Source organism: Ammospiza nelsoni, chromosome 1 (assembly GCF_027579445.1).
Source record: "Ammospiza nelsoni isolate bAmmNel1 chromosome 1, bAmmNel1.pri, whole genome shotgun sequence".
NCBI lineage: Eukaryota > Metazoa > Chordata > Aves > Passeriformes > Passerellidae > Ammospiza > Ammospiza nelsoni.
This window is the reverse complement of record NC_080633.1, coordinates 89,319,788-89,347,762: the sequence shown is the minus strand read 5'-3', so window position 1 is coordinate 89,347,762 and position 27,975 is coordinate 89,319,788. Positions and strand designations below refer to the sequence as shown.

The 27,975-nt window shown below is 38.5% G+C and overlaps 1 protein-coding gene across 5 annotated transcripts in view; it reads right to left on the bottom strand.

The window, feature by feature from the left end:
- Positions 1-27,975, bottom strand: part of LOC132082512 (poly(rC)-binding protein 3-like) — a 496,107-nt gene that overhangs the window by 178,051 nt on the left and 290,081 nt on the right. The window contains exon 1 of one of the 5 annotated variants that reach the window (XM_059487471.1): positions 8,587-8,611. The exons of the other annotated variants lie outside the window; for them this stretch is intronic. The gene's annotated coding sequence lies outside the window, so the exon portion shown is untranslated. Of the gene's footprint in view, positions 1-8,586; positions 8,612-27,975 lie in introns of those variants that run through there. 5 annotated transcript variants of the gene reach the window in all.

Genomic DNA, 27,975 nt, shown 5'->3' with positions numbered 1-27,975 from the left:
GAAAGTTACTGCTAGCATCACAAAAGTAACACTCATTAAAGTACCACTCTCCAGCAAAGCAAAACAGGACAATCGTAACAACTTGCAATTTGCACAGAGAACACACTGTGCAGGAGATATAGGAAGAAAAAACTGTTAACACAGTATCAATCTAATCAGCTGTTTTTATTGCAGGACTAGAATAAATGAATACCTTGTTAAAAGAATCTGTGGGCACAATCCCATTTCATTTATATATTAAAATGGTCTTGCTTTATAGAAGAATCTCATCCAGTGACATCCTTGAAATAATTCACACGATTAAGATGAGGAAGATTTCACTTAATATGGTCATCTGACATTCCTGATGCATACCACACATCACCAATTATATTGTTATGTTATTCTTACTCAGCACTGCAATACTTAAAATGATATTTCATCCTTTCAAGCATCAGTATTGATCTCTGGCTACATTAAATAATTCCAGTTAAACAGTGTGAAAAATCCCACTTTTTAAGCTATGGTTTCAGTTAAATAACTCAGCTGAAAGTAACAAGAATAATGCTTATTCAGATTCCTCATTTCACATATGAGAATGATTGGCAGTAATCTGTCTCATTCAAACAGTGAACTCCCATTGCTTTCCAACAAGATATAAATGGAAACAAATAATCTTGATCAATCTACAGCTTATACACATAATAAAAAGCATGTTGCAATCAGCAAGCAAATCTGTAAGGGTACAGTTTATAGCAGCAGGTCATTTCCTTGTACTGCAATTCAATTTCAGTTTTCTCATATCTGCTTTGCAATTTTACCTGCTGTGTTTCCAGAACACTGTGGTGATCCCATTGTTTAAGGCAATTTGACCATGCAGAAGCACAGTGATGTTTCTCTAATTTAACTTGCACACAGAAGTCCACCTTACCCTTCCTTGTGCCAGAATGAAAGGCATGGCTGTTTCCATTGCTTAAGACCTTCTTATGGGTCCTCTTTGATCACTAAGTGTGACCTCCTGCAGAATCCCACTCAGTCTGCAAATCCCTGACTATGAGCCTAAACTACTCCCCTCTCACGTCTATCTTGCTTTTCAACAGCAAAGCTGTTTTGTTTTAGTGTATGAAAATAGGATTCCTCTTATAAATTGGGCTTTCCCTTCTTCTCTTAAGAGGAAACAGAAAAGAAAAAGAAAAGCTGATAGAGAAAAAATGGCTCTACAGACTGAAAGAAGGTCAGAGAAAGTGTGCTGTGGAATTAATGCTGGCCAGTTCTCCCATCCAGCTCCAGGGTAGGTTTGTCTGTAAAATAAGGAAGTGGAATCTATTCCACCTACAGCAACATCATTACCAAAAGCACTAAATAGTTGGGGGAATTGAAAAGTTGCATACTGAATAGGGCTCAGTCAATGATTTCAGGTCCAGGCACTCCTGGGAAAATCTGCAAGATAAGCAGGGGTTCAGCAAATTTGAGATAGCCTAAAATATTGTCCTGGGGATTGGGCCAAGTGGTCTGCAGCACAGTCAGCTGGTAGGCTGAGGGTGGAAGCACAACCCAACCCTCTGTGCAGATACTGGACAGTAGCTTTCATTAAGCACAGGAGCTAGGAAACACCATGCCTTAGTGTGGCAAAACACCCCCTGCCACTCCCTGCTGCTGTCCTTTGGGAGAGCAGGGTGCTGCTCTGGCACGATGAATGCTGATGCAGCAGAAGGTTAAGCAATAGATCCAGTATTTCTTTTCTCCCTTAGCTGTGCAGTTGGCATGCACTGAAGTTAGCTGGACCTTGCTTATGTCTAGCAGACACAGTGATAGTTTACCTGCTCTTTGTTCAACTTTTCTCTGAGGGAGAATGAGGCATAAGGGAAACCTGACCCTTTCTGTACCAATCTGCCACCATTAAACCTCACATCTTTGTGCCTACATCTACAATAACGTCACAGTCTATGGACTGAGACAGGTGCTGAATTTTTTTTTTTATGAGTAGCCATTGCAGTTATAGTGAAAACTCTTCAAAACCATAAAAGTTCTTTGAAGCACTGCAGTGTTTATAATGAAAAAAAGAAGTAAGTCACTATAAATATTTAAGTGTCTTAAATAAAGATTCATTAAGGACTAGGCAGGAAACTGCCTTTGCTTTTAAAGCAATAAATTTTTAATTGCAAAGTATGCATTAGTAACAAATTGGTGTTTAACGGTGATATAAAAACAGAAATCTGAAGGTCAAGGATAAAGATCATGTACCTGTGTATGCATCTGCGTGTAGAACACTGTACTACACTTAAGCAAATATTGCAAAAATACATTGAGTAAAAATATATATTAATTTGAGTAAAATGATACTTAAAAAAAAGTATTTACTGTATTTTTTACTTGTATGACTTTATGGTCATATGGAAGAGCATCCCTTAAAAGAATACAACCTGCAAATACCTACTAAAGAGTTCCATGTGGCTGACATACCACTTAGGAGAGTAGATTAGGAAAGTACAGAACAAACAGAAAGATGCCAATTAAAAGCAGTGAAAACATCTACTTTTAACTGCATGGAAGAAGCCACATCTATGGAGCATGAACATAACCAAAGAGCTTCAGTTTTTAGGTATTAAACAGCATGGTTATCCATCTGAAAATAGATGCAGATATTCCACGTGTAATGTCATGGCTTCTTTTAAGGTATTGTCAACCTAATTGAAAAAAAGGTAATTAATTACTCTCTGGTCTTTTAAAATAAATAGAAGCCAGAAAGGCACCGTGAGTTCCATTATTCTCCAGTACTCTGAGAACCTGGAAAAACTGGCTTTGGAATGCAACAGGCAAGGCACACTTTGGTTCTGTTTCAGCGTAGTGCCTTGGTTTGTTTTGTTGACTCACACTTCCCCTGTTGAGTGAGCTTATTTTGTTTATTTGTGCTACTGCACACGTTGAGCTTTACACATGAGTGAGGATATTGCTGTCCATCCAGGTTCACAATGCTCAGTTTTAAATGTTGGGTACTAGGCTGAAGAAGCAGCTCAGTACGTTCACCATGCACCAAGTGAAAGTTGATTCCTGCTGTAGCAGTTGCATAAAGGTAATTCTGAAATGCACTTTTATGATTGGATGAACTGAACTGAGAAAACCAACAAAACTTCAAAAAGAATCTTACCTGAACTGAAACCAGTTCTTCATACAAGGAACACATACCAAACTGAAACCATGCAGTCTCCCTACATACAAGTGTGGCCTCCTAGCATGCACAGAAGTTTCTTTCCTATACTATTATTTCCCTTTGCACATTCAGAGCCAAGAACATAAGAGCTATAAAAACAAAGGGCCAGAGAAAACCTTCTTGTGTTCCTTCCAGTTGCTCTCCTGGTAGGATGTTCATCAGAAGGCAGCTTTCATATTTTTTTTCTCAACTGTTTGAATTTCCTAGATGCAACTTTTCAAACAGAGCCTAGCCCACCTTCAGTAGGATATAACTATGATTTTTTGGGTGCTGATCAGCTCACCCCAAATACTTTATTCTAAGTTTACAGTGGAGCAGAAGATATGAAGCAATGCACTAAAGTGAGGGACTCAAAACCAGACAAAGTGGGCAGATAAATAAAAGAGATTTTGAACTGCATGGTCAAGACATAGCTGAACACACTGAGTCACATCTTTAATTGGTAGAAATAACCTTAAGACCATTAGTATCAGAGCTACACTGGCTGTTGCCCTGCTTGCGATGTAGCACAAGGAAAAAAACCATCCAGTGCTAGGCTCCCACATTGCTCAGCTTTGGTGGTTTGCATATTTTATAAAACAAATTGTGAAAACAATGATATGGGGTTGCTAGCATTATACGAGCTGCACTCTTAGAGAATCTGAGCAATTCAGCTGGTGTGCAGTTCTGGAGCTGCTCTGTCTCTCCACAGCATGGACTGTGCACACTGGCAGGACAATCTGGGATAGCTTCCACTGCCTCTCCCCAGATGTAAACACATTGGGTGAAGGGATTAAGTGATGCCTTCAGCCTTCCCAGTATTTAACAGGGCAGCTTTTTGAGCACCAAGGAATATCATCCCTGAGATAGTATAAAATCTTCTAAAAGGATTATTAAAAAAACATTTGAGATTAAAATTATTGAGAAAGCAAAAAGATTATTAAAAACATCTTTTTGCCCCCATGAAAAACAAATGGGGGCAAAAAGAAGAATATTTTTTCAACAATTTTGGGCACTGATTTTTCTGGGAGGTGTACTGAGCTATGGACTAACATTCTCAAATACTTATTCAGCTCTAATGGTCTTTCTTTTAACCCTTGTCAATTTAAAATATTAATTTTAAATTCTGTGATAGGGCTATTTTTCACTGCTGATAAATTTACTTATATCCAGCACAGGCCATAGTCTTGGTTGCACTAATGAGAAACAAGGCCAAGTGAATTTGACATCATCTGTAAGAACAGGCTCTATTTTTCTGTTATAGGCTTCCTCCATTCACTCCAATATAATTTGTCTCCCATAACATTTCAAGAAGCCACAATGCTTCTTTCTTTCCTCAGTTGTAGGTGTAAGATTTTGACAGAGGTCACATTTTAGGGATGCTTAATATTAAGAAATTATTGGCCCTGATAAATGTATCAAGACATATATTGATTAAAGTAAGATCTTGATCTGTCTAGCTTTGCTAGATTTACAAGATCAAGAAAGAATTATCAGAAATGCATCTATCTATATCAAGGTACATTTGGAAATGAACACCCCTGCTGGAAAGTAAAACCGCAATGCCTTTCACAAAGATTGTTTTGGTTGCCCAGTATAGTGGTTTGATACCAGCATTTTCTACTGAGGATTCCCTGCTGGAGCCATAACGTGGTGCCACACCAGCCCAGCTGAGGGCAGAATCAGGACCCACACAAGTTTTGACCACCAGAGCCATGGTCCTTCCTCCCCTTGCCCACACAACCCCTAGTCACTGACATTTCCAGGGACTTCAACTAGTGCTCAAATCTGGCCAACAGAAACCAAGATACAGTCTTTTCTATAAACTTGTAATTTGTCTACAGCACAAATGAAGCAAGCATGTCCCTTATAATTGATCTTTTTCTATAATTTGAACAATGAATGTGTTGAAGCACTGCTGTAAACAAGGTGGGAAGACTACTCCTGTGCATCAGGAGTAAAACAAATAAGAAAAGACTGTAAAAAAAAATAATTATTGCTTAAATGGATCAAATCACAGCATGGAACTCTCAGAATCTGACAGCAAAGCATTAACTTGCTTCTTTGAATGATGCAGATTCAATCAATAAATCTCCAGCTATCAGAGCAAATCCTTCAGGACAGACCAGAAAATCAGAATTAGCTCTTCTTTCCACAGAACATTTGAAACATTTAACCTTTTTTCTCCTGTACATTATTTCTAAGGTACTGAATCCATATCTAAGCCATGTTTTATTTTTGTCCTGTGATCATATGAAAGTTTCCATGCTCACATTCCTTAAAAAAAAAAAAAAAAAAAAAAAAAAGCAAATAATCAAGCTTCAGTGAAACAGTGACAGTGAACTCTTCCTGCACAGCAGAGATTCTATCAGGTACTTCAAGGTACATGCCTTGCTCACTAAGGTCAGTTTGATGCCAGTGCCATGAGAGATACGCAGAGCCTGAAAAGGAATTCAGGGGCAAGCAAGGAAGGAAATTATAGCTTCTGCAAAAGAATATCAAAGGAAAATGAACTGTCATCATACCTCTGTTCAAACAGAAAGAAATTAATTTATGTAATACACCTGAAAAGTTAGAAATTAAGTAATATGGGTCACTTTAAAAAGAAACGTTTTTTTTTTTCAAGATGGCATTACCTTAAGCACAAAATATTAAATGTTAATATTCCAAAGGAAAATATTTTAAAGACTTTGCATTCTATTAGTCACAAGAGTTGCAGGAGGCTTCCTAGTAAGAATTTACACTTCTAGAAATTATTCCCTCCTCCCAGGTCACGTTGTGCCTAGTCCTGTTTGTATAGCTAGTTGTGTTAACACCCTGCATCCCAAAGACTGCTCTTGCTGGTTGCTGCTGCAGAATTTTGCATAAATAAGTCATTTTAAAGTAATCAGTATAAATTGTTCCTGTGTAAATGGTCAGGCGGGACAGTATTTTATGTGCAGGTAAGATATTTAAGAGGAGTTTCTTATGTAGTTAAGATATAGAAGTAGCAATGAATTAAACAAGTGCTGGATGGTGCCTGGATTACAAGAAGTGAGCAGAGGAGGGGTTCAAGGGCTCATCCCATACAGCTGAAAATGCTGCTGCAAGTGCCTTTACAGCAGAGACTCCAGTCACTACCAGATAAACACCAACAACTTTGCTAAGGAGATTTGATCCCCCTTGTCCTGGATGGCCAAGCAAATTCTATTCTATTTGTATGGCAGCTGTCTTCTGTTAAGTGGACAGTTTTCCTTATCTTTTCCAAAACTACTCCTCCCTCCGAGGAGACATCTGCTGATAACAGGCTATTCAATGTCACTGCATGACTGATAAGAACTACAGCATCCCATTGTGAGATGCTCTGCCCAGAGGGAGGAGCCAAACATTCCTACCCAGATATAATCTGGAACACCAGCCTGGCTTTCTCCACTGGATTTCCCAGAGGAGCAGCTGCCTCTTCCACTGGACCTTCAGAGGAAGGCTACACACTTCTACAGGATCCCTGCTCCAACAGAACACTACCTGACACTCCAGGACGACTGCAGCTTCTAGTCCAATTGCACTGCCACCAACACCCTGAACAACAGGGAGTCATGTTCTGTTCTGACTCTGACAGTGTTGTTTATTTCATCTTTTTTTATTTTCTTCCCTAATAAAGTACTGTTACTCCTGCTCCAATATCTTTGCCTGAGAGCCCCCCTTAATTTCAAAATTACAACAATTTGGAGAGAGGGATTTTACATTTTTCCGTTTCAGGGGAGGTTCCTGCCTTCCTTAGCAGACACCTGTCTTTTCAAGCCAAGACACCCCTCTATGATGAGATCCTCACAATTTTTTAAATTTATCAATCACTCTCTCTGAGTGTCTATGCAACAGCAGTGTGGAAAACTATGCCTATGCAAGAAAACAATGGAAGAAGGGTATAAGACTCATAAAAGATTGCCGTTGATTTTCACTCTGCTGTAAGAAAGGCAAATTCTGTCTGGAGACACATAGCATAGGAACAGATTGCAAGAGAATTGAAAGTATCCTTTGGCTTCTCCCAGTTCAGGAAGACTCAGATGAGGGTATAAAACAAAATTGGTTCTTCATGCGCACAACAGGTAGGACAGGAAACAATGAACATAGACCACAACAAGGTGGATTCAACTTAGAAACAAAAAAAATCTTTCTTTCAAGAAAAGATCCAGGACAGAGGATTTGTCCATCAGAAATGTTACCAAATAATCTGCAACTAACATGGGCTTCCTCATCATTTGAGTCCCTTTACAGACTGTAAAAACCTTTGTTCAGTTGTATCCCCAATGAATTCCATGGTACACAAAAGTAAAGAAAGTGTTGAAACATATTTCTGTTACTAATAGACCTTATAAGACAATTAAGTTCCCTGTAACTATGTTGTTAGAGAGTTTTAATGCCTTGAGACACGAACTAAGTAAATGGGCATTTGCACTCCTAGACACATTAGCAGATGAATAATCAATCTGATAAATGTGTAATGAAGGAATAACTTGTCCCAGTCCCTGGAGATAACACACAGGCTTGATACCATAATTTTCTCCTTTAGAAGTGCCCATTTCAGGAACAAGGCTGGGAATTTCCTGTGATATGAATTGGTACCATCATGAAGTGTTTATCTTTACATGCATCTGTCTGCAGCAGGAAGCCCCTTTTTGTTTAGATTGAGACAGCTGCCAATTGTCATGTCCCTTGTGCAACACCCAAACACTTGTCAGCAGCACTGGTGGCCCCTGCAGCCTGACTGCTCAGAGGTAGATGTAGGAAATGCCTTACATTGAGTCTCACATCAGGAACCTGTCAGTCCTCTTGCTCCCAGCTCGTGAGCAGCCAACAAGAGGAGGTACACAGCGCCAGCAGAGAGCTGTGGAATAAGGCAAACTCCTTCAAATTCTTTTCCAAAGGGGGCAGGAGCAGGGAAAGCAAAGCTGCCAAGGGGAGAAAAATTTATCAGCAGAGATGACAGACAGGTGAGCTGTTCCCTGTTCCCAGGAAGGCTACAGCAAAAGTGGAGGTGAAATCAGACCTTTAAACACAGTATTTAATCAAACCATCCTGCCCCACAGAGGATCTGTGGAGTACATGCTGGTGCCTGTAGAGCCATGGACTTACTGAAAGCACTGACTGCACAACCTGAGCCTTAGAAAACCTCTCGCACCATTGCAAGTTCTCTCCTATGGAAAGTCAGTCCCCCCTGAGCTCTTCCTTACCCTTCAGTTTACTGTAAAAAGATTCAGCACCATCTGTGGCATCACATTCCCTTCCACCTGCACCACAGATTTCACTATGTCCAGTATCTCCCTCCTTCAGACTCCTCTAGGCTCATGTGAACCCACGTGAACACCATTTAAATTCCTTCCCAGAGATAAACATCAGCCTTTCCCACACTGTTTGGAGGAATATAGCGATCAGCTTACCTTTTTAAACACAGATTCAGCTGCTGAATTCTTCTTGAATAATTATAACCAAAATTATATCTTTGACTTGTAGAAAGCCATGTGAGAAAAATCAAGTGAATCTTGTGAGAGTCCAAAAATTCTGAGTGGCTCTCAAGAAGTTATTTTTATTAGCAAGTGCACATACAACCTCCCACTCATTAAAATAAAAAAAATATAAATCCCTAAATAGTCATAAATTAACTATATATTAAGGTTCAACACATGTAACCGTCAGGTTTAAGGAAAAGTGACAGCATGCAATACAGAAAAAGACAACTCCATCTTCAGCAGCTATAATCACAAATTAATTAGCTCTGATATAACTTCAGAAACATTTTAATAACAGCCATTCTAATTTATGAGTTAAATGCTTTTGTTGATGGGAAACATTACACCTAAGATAGCAGAATATAAAATAGCACCTATCAGCTGCTGTGTCTTTTGTGGTGGTGTCCACCCACCTTACTGAGGAAAATTACCAATGAACCTCAGAGAGAAGGAAGATGTTGCATGTGGGTATTGGTGCAGAGCCTGACAGCATCAGAGCCCAGTGCTCTCATGGCACGTGAGAGACTGAACATTCAGAAGCAGAAATTGTGTTGGGGAAGGAAGGGTTGTTTCCTTGGTTTTGTGAGTTCAGTTTTTTACCTCCTGATCCGTCTATGTTTTTCTCTAAGTCATAGAAAATAAGTTTTGTGATGGAGGATATTTGGAGGAGAAAAGGAAACCGGTGTTATTTTGTCTATTCCTTCACTGACCTGTGTCACTCACTATTCCTTGTTTTTCAGAGCTCAGCATCAACATTAGACTCCAATTCAGCATGGCTGCATTCCTATCAATCACCCTGTTCTCCTTAGAAGAAAAAGACATTTCTTGAGTATAACAGCTACCTATGTTGGTTCTTCTTATTACAGGCAGATGACAAAACACAGCAGCTGAGAGTGTATGGTGTAATCTGACTGACCTACATTTCACTAAGTATCAACCTCCATAGGCTTTAAACACATTATTTCCTACTTTCAATCCATTCCAGCATTTAAACTAAAGTTTTCCAAAAGTCTTCTTACAAATGAGGAATTAAATGAGGAATTTCATTTAACAGTCTGTGCAATCAAAAGCATTACTTTCTGTGTTTATTTATAAAGTATGCTGTATGTTTGACTCACATGTCATCTAACAACTGCACCAAAATCCCATTTTTTACTCTTACACCTCATCCTAAAAAAACTAATACAAACTCATAATTTTCTTCTGAGTGGATCATGTTGAAAGGGTTGAAGGTACTAAGGTTTAGTATCTTACAGCTCTGAAGAATTAAATGGATAATATGGAATTGAAATACATTTTTTTCTGATAAGAGTTTTAATAAAACATTATTGTACCATCTCTGAACTGTTGACGTGTATTCAGAAATATCAAATAAATCCCAACCAGAATGAAATTCCATTCATCTTATATTATGGCATCTTCAGGCCAACTAAATAATTATCATAGAACACGTACTTAGTTTAGAGGATAGACAGATAAATAGATAGATTGATATGTATAATAGATATATAAATAGATAAATAGATATATATGTGCAGGCATGCATATGTGCAAAACAACATTGAAATAGCTCTAACCTATTCAAGTACAATGATTTTTATTAAGGACATGATAGAAAGGCTGCAGTGTCCTAGTTAAAGGGACACAGGTCCATCAATATTTCTATTTATTGACCTTCCTTTAAAATATTCTTCTGTTAAGATATTGTTAAAGCATCTCCTTCCTCTAGGAAGATGGCAGTCAAGTGGAGGCAGACAAAACCACTTTGGCGACTGGTATTGATACTACAATAATTATTCTGAGGAACAGAGGGTTTTAGACGTTTCCATTGTGTGTGCCAGTTTCCAGGTGCACTGGCAAACATGAGAACAGTGGTGGCAGAGATCACAGGCCTGGGCTGCAAACCAGGACAAAGCTGGCTCATCTGATTTGAAGCCCAAGAGGTCTGATGGCATCTTGTTGGCAGGAGCAGGGAGCAGGCACAGAGTGGGGAAGGTGGCCCTGCAGGGCTGCTGGGTGCCCACCCTGTGTTACCTGCCTGCAGCCACAGCCCACAGCAGACAGTGCAATTCTCTTGCCAGGCAGAAATACACATTTGCATTTTAATTATCTCCGAGCCACTGCAAATGCTAAAACTTAGAGAAACCAAGGCCAATAGTGCACATCTCCTACACTCTTCTGCAGCGACTCTCATAATTGCTTCACCACTGTTCTCCACTGCTGTTCATTTTTTTCTTTAAATTGCTGTACGTTTATAGCTTCTAAAGACAGATTATTTTCTTGAACTACTCTATAGCATACATTGATCTTCTTCCTTCTGCGTGGATGTAATAATTATGTAGCTTTCCAGTAACCTTAATTAAAAAAGAAAAGCCCCAAATCATACTCCACAGTGCTGATACCTTTATTCTAACCTGTATCTGCTCTTATTTTCAGTGACAATATTTACTACTGTTGTGAAGAGCTGCAGTTCTGTATGTGAAGCATCTTGATCTGAAAAATAGTCCTGTATATCCCTGACAATAAATTTTAAGGTATCTAACTTCACAAAACCATTTATTATTTTTCAGACTCTGAGAGCCAAAATATTATTCCAGAGCACCTTCTGTGGGCATGTATCAAGACAAGAAAGCAAAATCAGAAGACACTGTTATTACCCTGACAATTATATTTACCAGGCAAGGCTGCAGAGACGGAAAGACAGAATTACATCCTAAAATCACTCAAAGGGATCACCTATCACTTGATCCAAATAGGTGCTGAGAACTCATTTTATCAGCATTTACTGATCACGGCAAAAGACTGTTGGTTAAAATGATCCTTCTAGTTACAACTCCATGCACCAGTTTAATTCAGACAGGCTCTCATCTGCCCATTAACTCACATGCTGAAAGTAAAAGCTCATGGTCTTGGTTCAATGCACTTTTCAGTCACTGCTTGGCACTGTTACAGGTATTACTTAAATATCTCTCCTTTTGAACATCCAGAATCTGACTTCCAGAATATTTTTGTTAATGAAAGCCTCAAGTCCACATGAGATGTGAAAATACACATGATCATGTCTCTTTAAGAACTTAGAAAGAAAAAAAAGTAAAAATATTAACTTTGGTCTATTTCTGTGTGCCATTCCAGGTGTTGATTTAGCCTCTCTTTTGAAGTATGAGACTGGCAGAAGTCCAACACTCAGCAATTGTGTTTTCCTCCTGTCCCCATCCAGGAACACATTGGGCAGGAACAGAGCTGCAAACAGTTTGGGGTGCTCTCTTCCCTCAGCTCACATCTTTTTGAAGGTGCTGTGGGCCAGGGTCCCTCATGCTACAGACCAAGCTCCACCATTCATCATTGTTTTTCACCCTGCCTTTGACAAGCTGCATGGCAATATTAATTTGGTCTGCCCTACCATCACAGCCTGATTTGTAACCAGGCTGCTCAGCTGTCAGCTCCACTGCAGGTTGTGTTTTATTTTAATAAAACTGTGGGAGTGAGACAACTTTGTACAAGCGTGGCAGAGGCCTGGAGCTTGCCTAACTGAATCCATTAAGGATTTATATATTAGGTGGTCTTCAATATCTATTTAAATATGAAGTGTCAGTGATCTGACACAATGCTCAGAATAAATTTAATTGACTTTTGTTATTTTTTCTTTTTTGGGGTCAGAAGAACTGAGTGGTGTTAATGCTTTGCTACTAGAAAGGCTCCTCTACCCATTAGTGACTGCACAAGAGAGTGCAAACCTACCATACCAACACACAGGACTAAACCCCACCCCGTCGAGGACATTCACACTTCATATTAAAACCTAAACATTGCAAAGTATTTAATTCAAACAAGTGAAGTTTAATGAGGAACAAGCTAATTGATGGACTATTTTTTTCTCAAATTTCCAAACAATTGATACAAAACACCCAAATGCTTTAAAATAGCTTCCACATCCTCAATAAATAAGACACCTGATTAGTCACTCCTGGAACTACACTAAACTCACACCACTTGTGTTTCTCAAAAGGAAAATGCAAGCTCGTGGGTTAAGAAAAGACAAGGTTCACTTAAATGGGAATTGAGGAATGCAGAATCTTTGCAAAGTTTAATTAATAAAGTAAAATAAAGTAAAAGAAGTATAGCTATATATACAGGAGACAAGTAGAATTAGATTCCCAGGGTAGCAACATTACTGGTTCTGACAAGGTGAATTTATCCAAGCTTTCCAGGATGTCAAATTTACCTAAAAACATGCTTATATTTTTCTGTTCCATCTTTTCAATCTGATGACATTTCACAGACTGCTGTGCCATTAGCAAATAGGTTGCTACTTTTAAAAAGTGGCTTTGTCAAGCTCAGAATTTAGCAGAGAAATACAGTTCTGATTCTGACACCTGTGTTTCAATTCACTATCAATCATCAGGTTAATTATTGCTCTGGAAGTAAATGTAAACCAAGGTGCAAAATAATCTGAAACAACTTTTGCACTCTTTAATGCCCTTTTCTGTCACACTGATGTAATCAACAGAAGAATAAGAAAAAGGCTGAGATTTTTTCCAGTATAGAAAATAACTTTGTTCAATAAAAACCCCTTCACAGATCTTCGTTAACTCCATAAATTCTTTTAAATGACATTTTGGTCTGATTGTTGTTTTCTGTTGACTTGCTTGAAGCTGCAAATCATTGCCTGTCTTCTGCTTGTAACAGGATATATATACAGGATATATTTAACTGGGTATTTTATCAATTTCATCTATCTGGAAGAAAAGCTGCTTTTTAAAAGTAAGAAGTAAGATACAGGTCCAATTTTGCAGCCCTGACCTTGAGTTCCATTGTCTTATACTTAATATAGATAATTCCAAGGAATGGTATACAGTCATTAATTGACTTCAATGAAGATTTTTTTGCCTTTTTAACACCATTTCAGAAATTGAACATAGACCAATAACAAGAGTGTTGGGTCAATTTAAAAGTATTTTGATTTGCTTGAACTTCTACAATAAATAAACACAAGAAAATAACTGAAAGAAACATGTTTCAAACCTCAGTAGGGAGGAGTTGATTTACTGTCAAGATGTGCTTTCTGTGTCCTGCACTGCCCCTTGCTGGAGTACCTTACAAATGTGACAGTGTTAACTCTAATAGCAATACTAATTAAAATGTTTTATTAGTATCTGAACTATGAAATAATTTTTAAGATACAATGATTGCACAGATAATAACGTGGCCTAATCAAGAGCTCATTATCATATATGTGGACTTTTCTGTAAAACTATTGACCATTCCCACTTGCAAATACTAGTTTTGATCCATACAGAGCTGATGAACAGTGATAACTTCTTGTGGTTTTTTTTTTTCTTTTCTCATAAACAATTACTATTGAAAGAAGAAAATAGTAAAATAAACCACACAGAAATATTGATGCTTTGCTCCTAATGAAAAGTGGTGAGGAATTCAAGTCAGGCAGATGCATTTCTATAAAACATAACATGTCTAAGATGTACAATAAATGTGAACATGATCCATATATAGAAATGAGAATAAGGAAAAAAAAAGCAATATTTCTTATCTGTGAAACTCCTTTAGAATTTCCTGTTATCTTTCCAAAATACATCTGAAAATCCAGTGTCTGTTCCCTTTGTGTTTGTGTTACTGGTCATGGATGCATTCATTCATTCTCACAATTCCAAGCTTGACAAAATAAATGCACTTGATTACCTGTGTCTTCAACAGCAATTTCCAGCTTTATGGTTCTGATCATTATTTGATTTCTTTTAAATTTTCTGTCATGGATAATATCCAACCTCAAAACTAGAACATGTTTTCACAAAACTTTGAAAGGTCATTTGTACAACTGCACAAATGTATATAGAAAATCTGCGTTACATGTTAGAAGCTCAGGGAACACTTTCCTGCATTAAAATAAATTAAAGAAAATGCTACCTCAATGCAACTTGTAACAAAATTATTTGTAATATTCCTCATGTGCTCATAATTTATTCAATTGTGCTGGTATTTTTACTTGGATCCTATCTGCAGAGCTTTGAAGAAAGGCTCTTCTATGATGCCAGATTCATGTAAGCTTGATGCAAATTACTCTATCCTTGTCTTTCAATGGGAACAATCCTTTGTTGGTGCATGAAGCCACGGACTGACTTTCTTTGAGCTCTCTCTGAAACTATGCATTCTTATTTGTCAACAGTTAGTAAAATGCTCTATTGTACTGCACTGAGTGACATCACTGCCCTGAAAGATGTACACTGAAAATATTGCCTTCAATTTTAAAATGCACAGGAAAAAAACATAAAAAAGAGCCAAAGGCAGTTAGTTACTTAAATGCCATTAGGAACCACAGAGAAAGCCTGAGGGAAGAGCCTAGCCCTGGCCATACTGACAGCAGACTTCCTTCTGACTTTCTCAAACTTTGATTTCACCCTCAGACTTATAAAGCAACTTGGGAAATTGGCCCATAGTATAAAGGGGCCAAGTGGCAACAACAGGAATTAAAATGTACCCCTTAAATGTACCCCTTCTCTATGCTGACAGATCTGTGAGTGGTAAGAATTCTATGGGAAGAGAAATCACTAAAAAATATGAGGCACTATTGGAAAAGAGCACCACCAACCACTGCCATCTCTTTAAGAACTTAGAAAGAAAATAAAGTATAAAATATGAACTCTGGTCTGTTTCTGTGTGCCACTCCAGGTGCTGATTTAGTTGCTCCTCTCTTTTGAAGTATGAGGCTGACAGAGGTCCAACACTCAGTAATTGTGTTTTCCTGCTGTCCCCATCCAGGAACACACTAGGGGCAGGAACAAAGCTGCAAACAGCTTGGGGTGCTCTCTTCCCTTAGCTCACACACTTCTTGCTATTTGAGAGAAGCCCAGTGTGGCAATATAAAATGTCACCTCAACTGCCAGAGCTGGTTATAGGTCTTTAGAATGGAATGTCATCAACGGGAAAAAAATCCATGTGTTTTTCAGAGTGGAGAGTTCTATGTGAAAGCTAGCTTTAAGCCTGCCAAACACACCAAGCCCCTTCCCAGGAAGCCTGCAGAAGAGCAGAATTTGGATGCTACCACAGACCTAGCATGACAAAAAGGATGACAGTAAGTCTCAAGGGTAAGACAGTGTCACTGTGTTTCATCTGTATGAAATGAGGCAGCCCAACTCCCAATTTACTCGTCAGGCTTGATTGAGGGGGACAGAAGGACAATATATTACTTCTGTATTTGGCACCAGAGTAACTGTGGCTGGAACACTGTGCCTATTTCAAGCATCCAAATTTCAAGAAGGATGCTGAGAAATTGGGCAAGGTTCATAGCAGAGCCTAGGGAATGATTACAGAATTAGAAGAAGTGCCTTCTAATGAAAGACTCCAGAAGGTTAATCTACTTAGCTCATCAAAGAGAAGGTGAAGGGTTGGGTCTTAATCATAGTCTCACATCTAATATGAGAAGCAGAAGTTTGACAGTGAAAGAGTTTTTCTTCTACCTAATTTTCAGAGGTCCAGTGGTTGAAAGCTGAGTATAAATACATTCAGATTCAGAAAAGACCAGGAAATGTAAACTTCTGGGGGGAAAAAAAAGCATGCTACATTTTGCCAGTAATGTCAAATCAAGATTGATGCTTTTCTAAATAACTGCATTGTAGTTCAAGTACAGCTATTGCATATAGGTTGTGTTTTTTCTTGAATGATTTAAATAACACAGAATGTACTTACAGAAACAATGCTACCAACATATTGTACTGAAGAGATTTCTGAATGTAGGTCCTTTAATTCAAAACTACTTCTGCCTAAACCTGATTTTAAAAAGATGCCTACAGAAAACTGAATTACTAAAAGGACATAACTACCAGCAACTTGTAGGTAAAATGTGAATTTCGCCAACTGCAAAAAACATACACAATCTCTACTTCATTAAGCGCTATATTCTGAGAGACTGTTTTGCCACAATGCTCCCCAAATAATTCCCAGTTATTGATTTGCAATGTCCAAGTGGATGAATGTGACTCTGATAAGGATGATGATAAGAATGAATGCCTCAGAGTTGAATGATTGTCCATAGCTGTCTGACAGATAAGCTTCTGAACATGTCTGACATTACTGGGAAAATACAACATAAAAATTGAACAGCTATTGCTCTAATCCTAAAATAAAACTCCCTTGTAAATGCCTTCACCTTCACCAATTACCTGCAGGCCTAAATTTCATAAATAACAAAGTGTATCCTTTACAACATATTAGCTAGTAAACAACATTTTAGTAGACCAAAGAAAACATTACAGTAATCTGACAGGCCTTAATATTAACCTGGAGGTATGCCAAAATCTGCCTGTTTCTTATTCAGATTGACTTTTGTTGTCTGCTTATCAGAACCTGAAAATATTGACTGCAGAACTGTCTATTCCTTTTGTGTGTCAGGCTTGGAGAAATGGTTGTCAGTCAGGAGTCAGATTCATGCTGCCTTGACATACAAAAAGTGGATTTTACTACAGACAGCCTAGCACTTTCTTCATTCACCGAGCGATTTGGCTTCACACTTTGTTGCCCTGGGAAAATAATCTAAAAATACAATACAAATACATTATCTCTCATTTTAGCAGGCATAGGTTGTTGAATGTTTGCAGTATTTTCAGCATTGTCTTAGAGTTAAAGGTGAGAGCAAGATTCTTTTGTCCTGTGAGCTGGGATCACAGGATTAGTGAGCAGAAAGGTGCCATGAGCAGCAGGACAATAACATTGCAACCCAGCACTGCCTAGGGCTGATGCTCTATTTGAGTCTCCAGAGCCTTTCCAAAAGGAAAGGGAATGGACACGATGTCCTAGGGCTCAGAAGAGGTTCGTGGTGCAGGTCCATGCCCCAGATGAGCATGCAGAGATGGGCATGACTGCATGTAGTTTAAACAAATTCAGCCCATGCAATGCTTGTCCAAAGCATTCAGACAGATATAAACCAACTAAAACATGGTCAAAACCAACTAAAACACCTAAAACGTGTCCATGTTCTGAAGGAGAGTCCTTTTTTTTCTTTTCAACATATTGTGTTTCTTTTTAGGCGATTCCTGTCTGTTGATTTTATCTTTTTAGGAAAGTTTAAATCCCTTTGTTTTTCCACATACTAATAATAGGATAGTCTTATCAAGAGAGACATTAAAACAGCCAGTATTCTCAGAGCAATCTGCATCAATCCAGGTTAGTAAAAAAAAAAAAAAATACAGGTTAGTACAGAGCTTAGGAAATGAAACATTGATCCTAGGCAGTAGCACTAAGAGCTTTACAGGTTTAATGTTTTACAGCTTGGGAGGTGTATGTTTGTATATCTCTAAACTGCTTAAATCAGTGGGATGCAATACTATAAGCCTTGAGGATCAAGCTTATTATTGGAAGTTCAGAGGACAATAACAAATGATGACACAGATTCTCTATATTATTCTGAGCTATATTTTTGAAACATAAGGCGAATTCAGAATATTTTTACATTAGATAGACTCTTGCAGACTTTTATCTTCAGGTAGGTTTGGGACAAATGCTTACATTTTCCTGTCTTGCCATATTGTGCTATTTTTTTTCTCACCAATTATTGTGGGCACAACTCAGCTCCTCAGCATCAGGGCAAGGGGAACAAGGCAACTCACCAAGGGTCAGGAACCTTTTTCTGATGTTTTGTTCACAGAGGGATACTTACTGTGCAAAGGGTGAAGTTGCAAGGTGTGTCTAAGCATATTTTACCAAGTCATTTTTGTGCCATTTCAGTGATCTGAACTGGTTTGCTGTAGATGGCACTCAAGTTGGCAGAAGGTGGGTGGTGTAAGCAAGACATTGGGCTTTGAGGGGCAAGAAATGAAACTCTGCATCTGGGCACTAAAAAAACATATGAAGTCATATCCTGAAACTCAGTCTAGAGGAATTGTTTTTTTTGTTTTTTTTTTTTTTTTCCCCTGCTGTTTAAGGGAACTGAGGGGTCCTCCTGAACCATTAAAGGAACACCAGAGCCAAAGCAAGGGAATACAGTCAGCTCAGAGATGCCATGTGGCAGAGCCATAGCATAGGAATGTGATCTGGCAGATAAACAGTTAAAGAGAAATAAGCATTTCATTGCAAGATTTTTTTAGAGGTTTCTGTTTAGCCCTACCTAGCAATAGCAACCAGAAAATCCTGTTAAGCCACAGCATCTGTAATGTACACAGAGACATACTTCTGTAGAAGGAAAAATGTGAAGTCAGTATGAATTGGGGCCCAGGGACGAAAATGTGTGACTGGATGACACTGCATACATTGCTACACAGCAAAGAGATATGCTCATCCAAGTTGCATAAGATGCAACAACATCACAGGTCTTAAATTCTTTCCCCACCAAGTTACAAAAATATGCAAATTTAACATCAAGTTGTTGATTTTTAATCATTTGTAGTGGAGATATTACAACCACTGTCCTCAAACAAATGCTTTGAAAACCATGATTACTAGATTATAGTCAATAAAAAGCCCACATACAAATTTTTGTGCCAAGAGGGGCAAGCTGGGTATGTGTGCGGCAGCACACCATATTACTTGTTAAAGCCAAAGTCTCATGTATAGTGTGCTCACAGGAAGCCTCATTACAGAGAATAAACCAGCTACTACCTAGCAAAAAATGTATCTGAAAATACACTGTGAAGAAGCTGAATATTGATATACTGCATTTAACTCCAATGGGAAAAACTGCCAAAGATTCCAAATTTCAGTAATACCTGTGTTAGCTGAGTTAATTGGAAGTCTTACCTATAACCTTTTCTGAATATTTCCTCTTCTTGTAATGATCTGTTATTTCCTTGCTTGTTAATGGAAAAACAGGTAGAAATTTCCCAAGTGACAGCCTGCTCTGCAGGCTGGCTTATAAACACAGAGGAGTACATTGTTGCCATCCTCTGTTAAAGCTATTTTTCTGGGGACACAATTTGCAATCCTCCTAACCAACTTGAAACAACCTCAAATGCCTTGTTTTGCTATTAGACAAGCAGAAAAACAGCACATCAATTTGTTGGGGTTTTCTTTGTTTTTTTTTTTTTTTTTTTTTTTCCTTTGAAGGAATTCTTCGATACTACAAAGACCCGTTTAAATTTTTCTAAAACTTCAATAATCTAAAAATTGAACACTTGGAGATACTGCACTGTAGAGCTGTTACTGAAGGGAATATAATGATATAGTGGTAGAGGGAGAATACACTGGTAGGGAGTAAAAATTATTTCATTGGGAGATTTTCTCTGTAAGGTTTCCATTCATTCCTATGCAGGAATAAAAAGTAGAAAAGATTGTAAAGGAAGAGTATACATAATATATATAAAGGGTAGAGACCTGCAGTCCTTTTTTTTTAATTAAACAGGGCAGAGCATGTAAACGCACATATATTAGCTTTCAATATATTACTGTTTGTTTTCCCTACTTTTTTGGCAGAGAGGTTCATTTTAAAAATAAGAAACATGGCAGGATGTTTTTCTTTAATTTAAAAGAAGGTCTTGTCCTTCTCAGAAATCTTACTCGATTTTAACTCACAGTAGGAGTTTTTTTTAGCTCCTCATTACACGATTCAACAGAGGTATAATGGGATCTCTGCTTCACAAGAGGAGAGGGAACACGACACAGGAACATTCTACAAGCTCAGAGCAGCATTAAAATCCTGGTGGAGCAGGCAGATCAAGTTTCTTTATTGGAAGTCAGTTCTGGTCCCAATTGTTTTATGTTTAAGGTGAAACTTGTAAAACAAATTAAAACTCAAGCATCCCCATCTAAATTATAAATCCTATGATTTATCATTAGACCTAAAACTACCAATGGATGCATCTCCAATGCCTAGGAATTATGGAAAACCTGCATGATCTGTCATGCATATCGTTTGCTATTTAAATTTTTCCCGTGTTTCCCTTCTTAGTTCTATCCCTAACCCTTTCATGTTCTTAGCTTACAATACTTATATTCCTTTAATGAAGTTTGTCTATGTGAATTAAATTGTACTTGAGATCTGAAGGATTCAGATGCTCTGTTATTTTATCCTGTTTTTCTCTCTGGATTATTTTTCCTGAAACAAAAACGCTTCAGCAGGAAGGTGTTGCCACTAGCTCTCAGCTGCATGAAAAAAAGATGTCAGAGCAGCACTAAATTGAAGCATACAATTTAGATATGGGTAATTTCTGTTTGGAAAATTTGTGAGAATGCTAGTAAAAGTAAGTTATCTGCTGACCAGCTGAATTACAGTCAAGAAAATGTAAGCATCCTTCACAAAGGATGGTTGTATCAGAGAGAGTGCATTAACCAAATGAATGAGAACCTCCTATTCAGAATCATTTACAAAGTTATTTTACCAGATAAGAAACAGCTAGAGTTCAAGAGTGTATCTTTTATCAAACATTATTAGATTTCTTAATCTTAAGAGTGACGAATATTTACTCTGGAGCTCTTGAATGTATCTGAAGATTTACATACATTTATTCCAATAATTTAAGATTTGACAAAACCCTGATACAGCTTGTAAGCCTTCCCTTGTGGAGGCACAGCTGAACTGGCAAAGCAGCCTTCTACCCGTAGAGCTGACAGTCAGTACATCAAGTCACACAAAAGAAAATGTGGGAGCATCTCTTTTTCTGCTAGAGTCACTGCCAGAACTCCTGCTCCTGGGGAAATTACCAGAGAGGCCTCACCCTCTGCTCCTTGTGCTCTTGCTGGGTGGGCCTGCTAAAACCTTAACACAGATACGGGGTCTCAGCACAAGGAGCTCCATGAGCAAAGAGACCAGGACAGCATGGTCTCTGGACCTGAGGCACTGGGCTGACTCACTAAGGAGGTATGAGTTCCCATCCATGAGTTCCCATGGAATCTCCTCCCAGGGTGCAAGCACCACAGGGGCTGCAGTCTTACAGGGGTATCTCTGCTGCTTGGTAAGTTAGCAGGAATCTATCAAGTCTCCCACTTACAAAACAAGGATAAATGAAAAAATATAACTGTAAATGAACAAAAGGAAAAGTAACTGGCTGTACCAAAACCAGAAAGCAAAGAAACTGAACTTGTGACACTCCCACTGCCCTCCCTAAGGAGGGATTTGTATTACTTGTGAATTCCTACTGCTAGGACTATCCTTTCCTACTTCTTTGATTATGATGATTATTGGAATGTATGTATATCATAAAAAAACCCCAAACCCAGTGTATGATATGTAATTTACAGAGAGAAGAAAGTAGAGGAAATTCCTTAACTAAAAGTTATATTCTTAACTCTTATTCCAAACTGGGCCACTTTACCAGATAATATGATTTATTCTTAGCTCCTCTTTAAGAAGGAAATATGTGTCCAGCTGCTCCAAAGACAGTGCATTGCTTCTAGACCTCTATGGTGAAAAATGATCAGTAGCTTGGTAGTTTTATGCAGTGAGAAAACTGCAAGTTTGCTTTGCAAACCAGAGGCTTACTTGGAGCCTCCCTCATCTGAGTTACCACTTCTGAAGAGCTCAATTCCTTGCAAGCAGAGGAGCTTCTCCTTTCTTCTCAAATACCTTCTCTTCTGTATTTTATAGTATTGGGGTTTTCTGCCTCCCAATTACTGATTTTGATGTAACACTTCTCAAAGTGTGAATACACATCTGTGGGCATAAGAAATGCTAACACTGCAGTATCTACATTTTAGCAAATGTTGCTTTCAATAAGCATGCTTCATTGGAGAGAGCAAGAGTGTGTTTGTGTGGAACTAATCTTCTGGAAAAATGAAATTGAGCCATTTTGATAAGATAATTTCCACCTAATATTTTAGATGTGCGATGAAGATGTCTACAGTCAAACTAATACCCTGCACTTTCATTAGAGTCAATAAAGAGAAGTAAAAATTTGGACTATATAATTTATGTGACCATTTTTAAACACATAATTTAAAATGGACATTTGACAAGTGCTTATTACTTTCTATGAACTAAAAAGGTGCTAACTGAGAAGCTTGGCTATGTCACCGTTTACACTGTAAACATTTATTTTGGCATTGTGAATCTCACCTTCTTTAGAGCAGAACAAAAAAAAAAGAGGGAAAAAAGAAAAGAAAAAAGCAATTCATGAAGCCAATCTGATTGTCAGAACTGTGTCTCGAAGAGTTGGAAGGTTGTTAAATTCCTTGCAGTTCTCTAGCTGTGCTGCACAACTTCATAATTTGAATCTTCCTTCCATCTACAACTAGATGCTGTTGATTTAATTTCACACAGATACTAATTCATTAACAATCAATTTAATCAACTAAGCACAATCAATACATCTCCAACTACAAATTTGATTAGTTAATTGTACTAGTCTCTTGTAATCAGTTTTGTAAAAGAAAAAAGTTTACAGGTTAATTGATTTTTATTGTACTGACTTGTTAAACTTTCATAAAATGCTAAAAAGAACATTGAGAGCTTCTGCCCCCCAAAAGAAACACAACTTGTAGCTCTGCAAGAATAGATATAAAGCAACTGAATCTTTTCCAACTTTGCCACGCTACCAACTTAAAACAATCACCTGCAGAAGTTCCATAAGTTAAAGCACTCTGAAATGATAATGAGATTCTCCCACCAGCCACTGGGAACTGTTAGAGGACAGGTGAAATGTTATACAGAAGTATTTGTCTCACAAAGAGAAGAAAAACACCTGTGTGAAAGACCTAACACAGAAATCCATTTTGTGTTTCAACTGGCAAATACATTTGAAAGTTCAGAGCTCACAGCAGAGCACCGGAGCCCTTCCTTTTTCCAGACCAGAAAATGATACTGGGAAATTACTTATCCTGGAGTTTCATGCTCTCAATTTCCACTATTTGAAATTATAGGAGTTTTTTTTCCTTCCTAGGCAACAAATCATCTTAAAGGGACAACAGACAACAAATTAGGGAGGTCTTTTGACTATGATTGCCAGATTAAGGTCATTTAGTTTTATGTATCCTGAACTACAGAAATAAGAAAAGCCCTTCAAACCACCAATCTACCAAACTCTATTCCTGAAAAAGTGGGAAGAAATTTGAGCTTTCTGGAAGAGCAAGAACTGCTACCAAAGGATACTGAGATACAAGAGAGATGAAATCTTTCTTACATTTCCAGGATTGTTCTACCAATGTTTATGGTCCCTCAGCATCAAGATATGCAAGGTGAGAGATGTAAAAATGCTCTTGTGGGCAGTGGGTGTAGTACCAGGTTATTGATACACAGTGTATCCATTCTGTGTGGTTTTGTGCACAATTATCAATGATGGCTTGTCAGCTGGGCATGGAGAACTTAAAAATGTATTGAGGTTGTGATATGATCCAAACTGGGTGTTCAGCTGCAATTTGAACAGTATTTTCTCTGTACTGGGGATGAAAATCTGTGAAATTGGTTACTTTATGTAGTGGGTTAGCCCTGGCTGAATTCCAGGCACCCACCAAAAGCTACTCTTTCACTCTGCTTTATCAGTGGACAGAGGAGAGAAAATATAACCAAGGGTTCATGAGTTTAATAGGGACAGGGAAAGATCACTCACCAAATACTGTCATGTGCAAAAAGGGCTTGAATGTGGGATAGTAATTGAATTTATTATTAACAAAATCACAGAAGGATAGCAAGAAGTAAAATCTTAAAGACACTTTCTGCCACTCTTCCCTCCTCTCCTACAGTGGTGCAGGAAGATGGGGAATGGGGGTTATGGTCAGTTCATCACATAGTTTGTCCTGCTGCTCAGGGAGGGGGGTCCTTCTCCTGCTCCAGTGTGGGGTCCCTCTCAAGGGAGACTGTTCTCCATGAACGTCTCCAATGTGAGTCCATCCCACAGGCAAGAGCTCACAAACTGCTCCAGTGTTGGTCCCTTTTTCATGGGGTGCAGTTCCTACGGTACAGCCTGCTCCAGGGTGGGACCCCACAGGGTGATGAGTCCTGCCAGGAAACCTGCTCCAGTGTGGACTCCTCTCTACATGGGTCTGCAGGCCTGTGTGGGAGCCTGCCCCAGCACGGGCCTCCCACAGCACTGGTCCTTATTGGGGTGGGGAATACATTGTGTTGGCTTTAGGGAGTTTCAAAACAATAGAATGTAAGAGTTTTCCAAGTAAAAAGATTTTGATCCAAATGAAAATAAATTCCCCCCACCCCCCGCAAAGTCCTTGTGCTCAGCTGAAGTAGCAGGAATAGGAAAAATCACCAGATCTTAGTGATTAGCTTTGTCTGTATTTTCTTTCTCCTAGATTTTCCACACTCACACAGGTCTGTTCCAGGTCTTTTAAAGGATATAAAATACAACCGTGGCTACCTAATTTCTGAGAGCATCACAAAAGAAGAGAGAAAAAGGAAATGAAAGGCTAAGCCACTAGCTGGATTAAAGCAAACTGTGGTCCCCATGCTGTCCCAAGGACAGACAGAGATCGTCAGTATTTCAGAAAGGAGGAAATTACTTCTGACCTTGCACTTGTGATAGTCTGGCTATCTGGTCATTACAAAAAAGAAATTTACGATCCTCTCTGATCTGATGTGGAAACTTGTCCTGCCTTGAATTAAGTTGAATATGGAAATTTAACAAGGGAGATTCCCTTCTATCCTTTTCACAGTTTTTTGAAAAATCTAATTTATAAAGCAGTGCCCTTAATCTGCTTGTAAATTTGTTTCTAACTGTCAGAGTTGTGCAGCTATGAGGGAATATTGTGCACATTTTAAACAACTGCCTAACAGTGTATTTACTCCAGAGATATAGCTGCATCCAAAAAAGGTATTTCATCTTCACAGGCAAATATTTTCAATTTTTATAATTTAATAAATGATTTTAAAAGAGAATTTAAACCTTCAACTACTACTCCTCAATAGCCACTGAGAGAAAGAAATGGAAAGTACCACTCTGTCCTTCAGTGCCTCAGCAGTGCCCTTGTTTTCTATTTTATGGCAGTAGCTAATATCTCACTTGCTGGTTCCTCCTTTGTGTCATACACCAGTCTGTCTTTTGTCATTTCTGTGACAGCCATTCTTTTATTTAAGCATATCTTTCCCTTGCATCTAATATAATCACAAGCTTATCTGCAAAGCAGAAGCTGTGTCTTTTCATTTTACTTGGGCAAAACTCTTGTGAATTTCAGTAAGAGATGGAAATCCATTTGCTAAATTTCCAACTGCAGATGTCCTCAGCAAAAAGGAGACACACAGCAAATTTCAGAGGAACATCCTTACCAAAATCTGCCTTTGGCCACAGACAGAGACAATTCTCTCCCAGCCTGTGAAGAGGTGCATGGAGACATGACTTTTTTCACTGCAGAGTTAGCTTCAGTTAATGTTTGTGTTGTTGATAACTCAGGTCCCATTCATGAAAAAAATACCAGTATTAAAATTATAAAAAAATACCCACCAACAAACCAGTAACTCTCATTCAAGAATAGTTACACTTTCAACAGGAGTCATCTTAGCCAACAGTGGAAATCAGCTCAGGAAACTGATCTCCTGAGCTGATCAGCTCAGCTATTCTGCATTGCTATGGTGTTAATTTACAGGGTGGCTTTTCTCATTCAAGCCACATTAACTTAAGGGGCATTAGCTTGAGTGTATGCAATTTAAACTAATTCTTTAGTAAGAACAAGTTCAATCAAGTATCTTTTAGCATAACCTTATAACCTTTTTTCTAGTATTTCCTTATCAGTGTTTCATTTTAAAATGAGAGCTTTGTCCCTATTCCTAATGGAGTGCTGCACTGGGAAAAACAACCAAACATTTGCCAGGTATTTTAGCATGCTGAACTTGCTGCTGTCACCTACATCAGAATAGTCACAACAGAGTAATTTTTACTTCACTTCTTGTTCTATGAGCTTTGACCCTCAGGTTTTGTCATTTTTACCAGTAGGACCCATTATCATGAGTGCTTTTTGCTAGCCAGTGTAAATCCTTGGCAGCCAGTCCCCTCAGCCTGACTGAAGCAATCAATCTGCCAGAAAATCACAGCAGTATCATGTGCTATGAATATTTTATAGTTTACTTATTTTAATTGCCCAAGCACTAAGGTCCTTCTGGTCACACCTGTTAGGATATTTTGTCCCCTATGAAAAGCAGGTCAAACCCCAGAATATTCTCATAAATTGGTTAAAGAAATATGACAAGGACTAAGAAACAGATGAATGAGCTTCTCCAGTGCCATCAAAGCACTTTCATGACACTTAACCTCTTTTCACCCTGCCCACACATCTGTCAGGTGATTTGCAAACACATTCTGAGTCTGGAGCCATGCAGTGACCATTTCGTTGGTCTGTACAGTGGGTTCTGTGGTACATGCTGAAGTGGAAGGCTGATAATCGACCTCTGCTTCAAAGTGAGATGCTTTTAGGCCCAAAGACAAGCTCCCCTCAGGAGAAATGCTAACCAAAGTAAAAATTTACTTTAGCAGCTTCGTCTTAAATCTTCTTTATCAGTAAAAATTTACTTTAGCAGCAATCCTAATTCTTTTAGGATTTTTGTATCACAGGACCTGATTTGCATACCAGCCTCTGGAACACCAGACTACTCCAATACACTTACTGAAAATGTAAATGTGAAGGTTGTCCTGCACTGGATTTTCCTGCATTCAGGTTTTCTGTAGAAATACCTGCACTGTATCACAGTTCCTGATTCAAAATGTTTTATGCAGCTGGAAAACTTCCTCTCCCTTCCTGGTGAGGTTGATATAGATACCAAACATATATGGAGCATGGATGTATCATAAAGATTCTCAGGAAAAATTTAAAGAATTCTACTACAGTAGTGTATCCCACAGAAGGCAAGCAGAAGCACAGTGTATTAGGACACTAGGGACAAGAGCAATGCTCAAGAAAGAGACAAAAAACTGTCTTGTCTACCACAACACGAAATGAACTTGATTCTGGTCCTCTTCTCCTAAGACAGGCTATATAGAACTGGAGAAATCTAAGTGGCTTTGTTTCAGCATTGCGTCTGGGCTTACTGTTTAAAGACAAGAACACCTTCACAGGTAGACTCAAGTTATACCTCTATATAATAGAGGTATATAGATATATATAGATAGTTCCAGCAAGAAGCACATGATGTCTGCAGCACGTACTGCTGTGGTAATGCAGCAGGTGCTTAGACATTCACACAAACCCATCTTTCTGTGCAGGCTGTCCTGCTATTCCACAGGCTGCGATAAGAGCTGCTGGGTGGAGGTCTGCTTTGGATGTATAGCAGTGCTCCAAGCACCAAAAGCAGTTGGGAGTCCTGTTATGAACCTCTGGAATTTGGCATTGTGGTAAAATAAGATAATGGCCTGCAGATTCAGAACAGACATGATATTCCTGCCAGAAGCAGGAAACAACGACTGCGGCAGCATTCATGTTCAAGAACAGGCAGTTCTCAGCTGTCGTGCA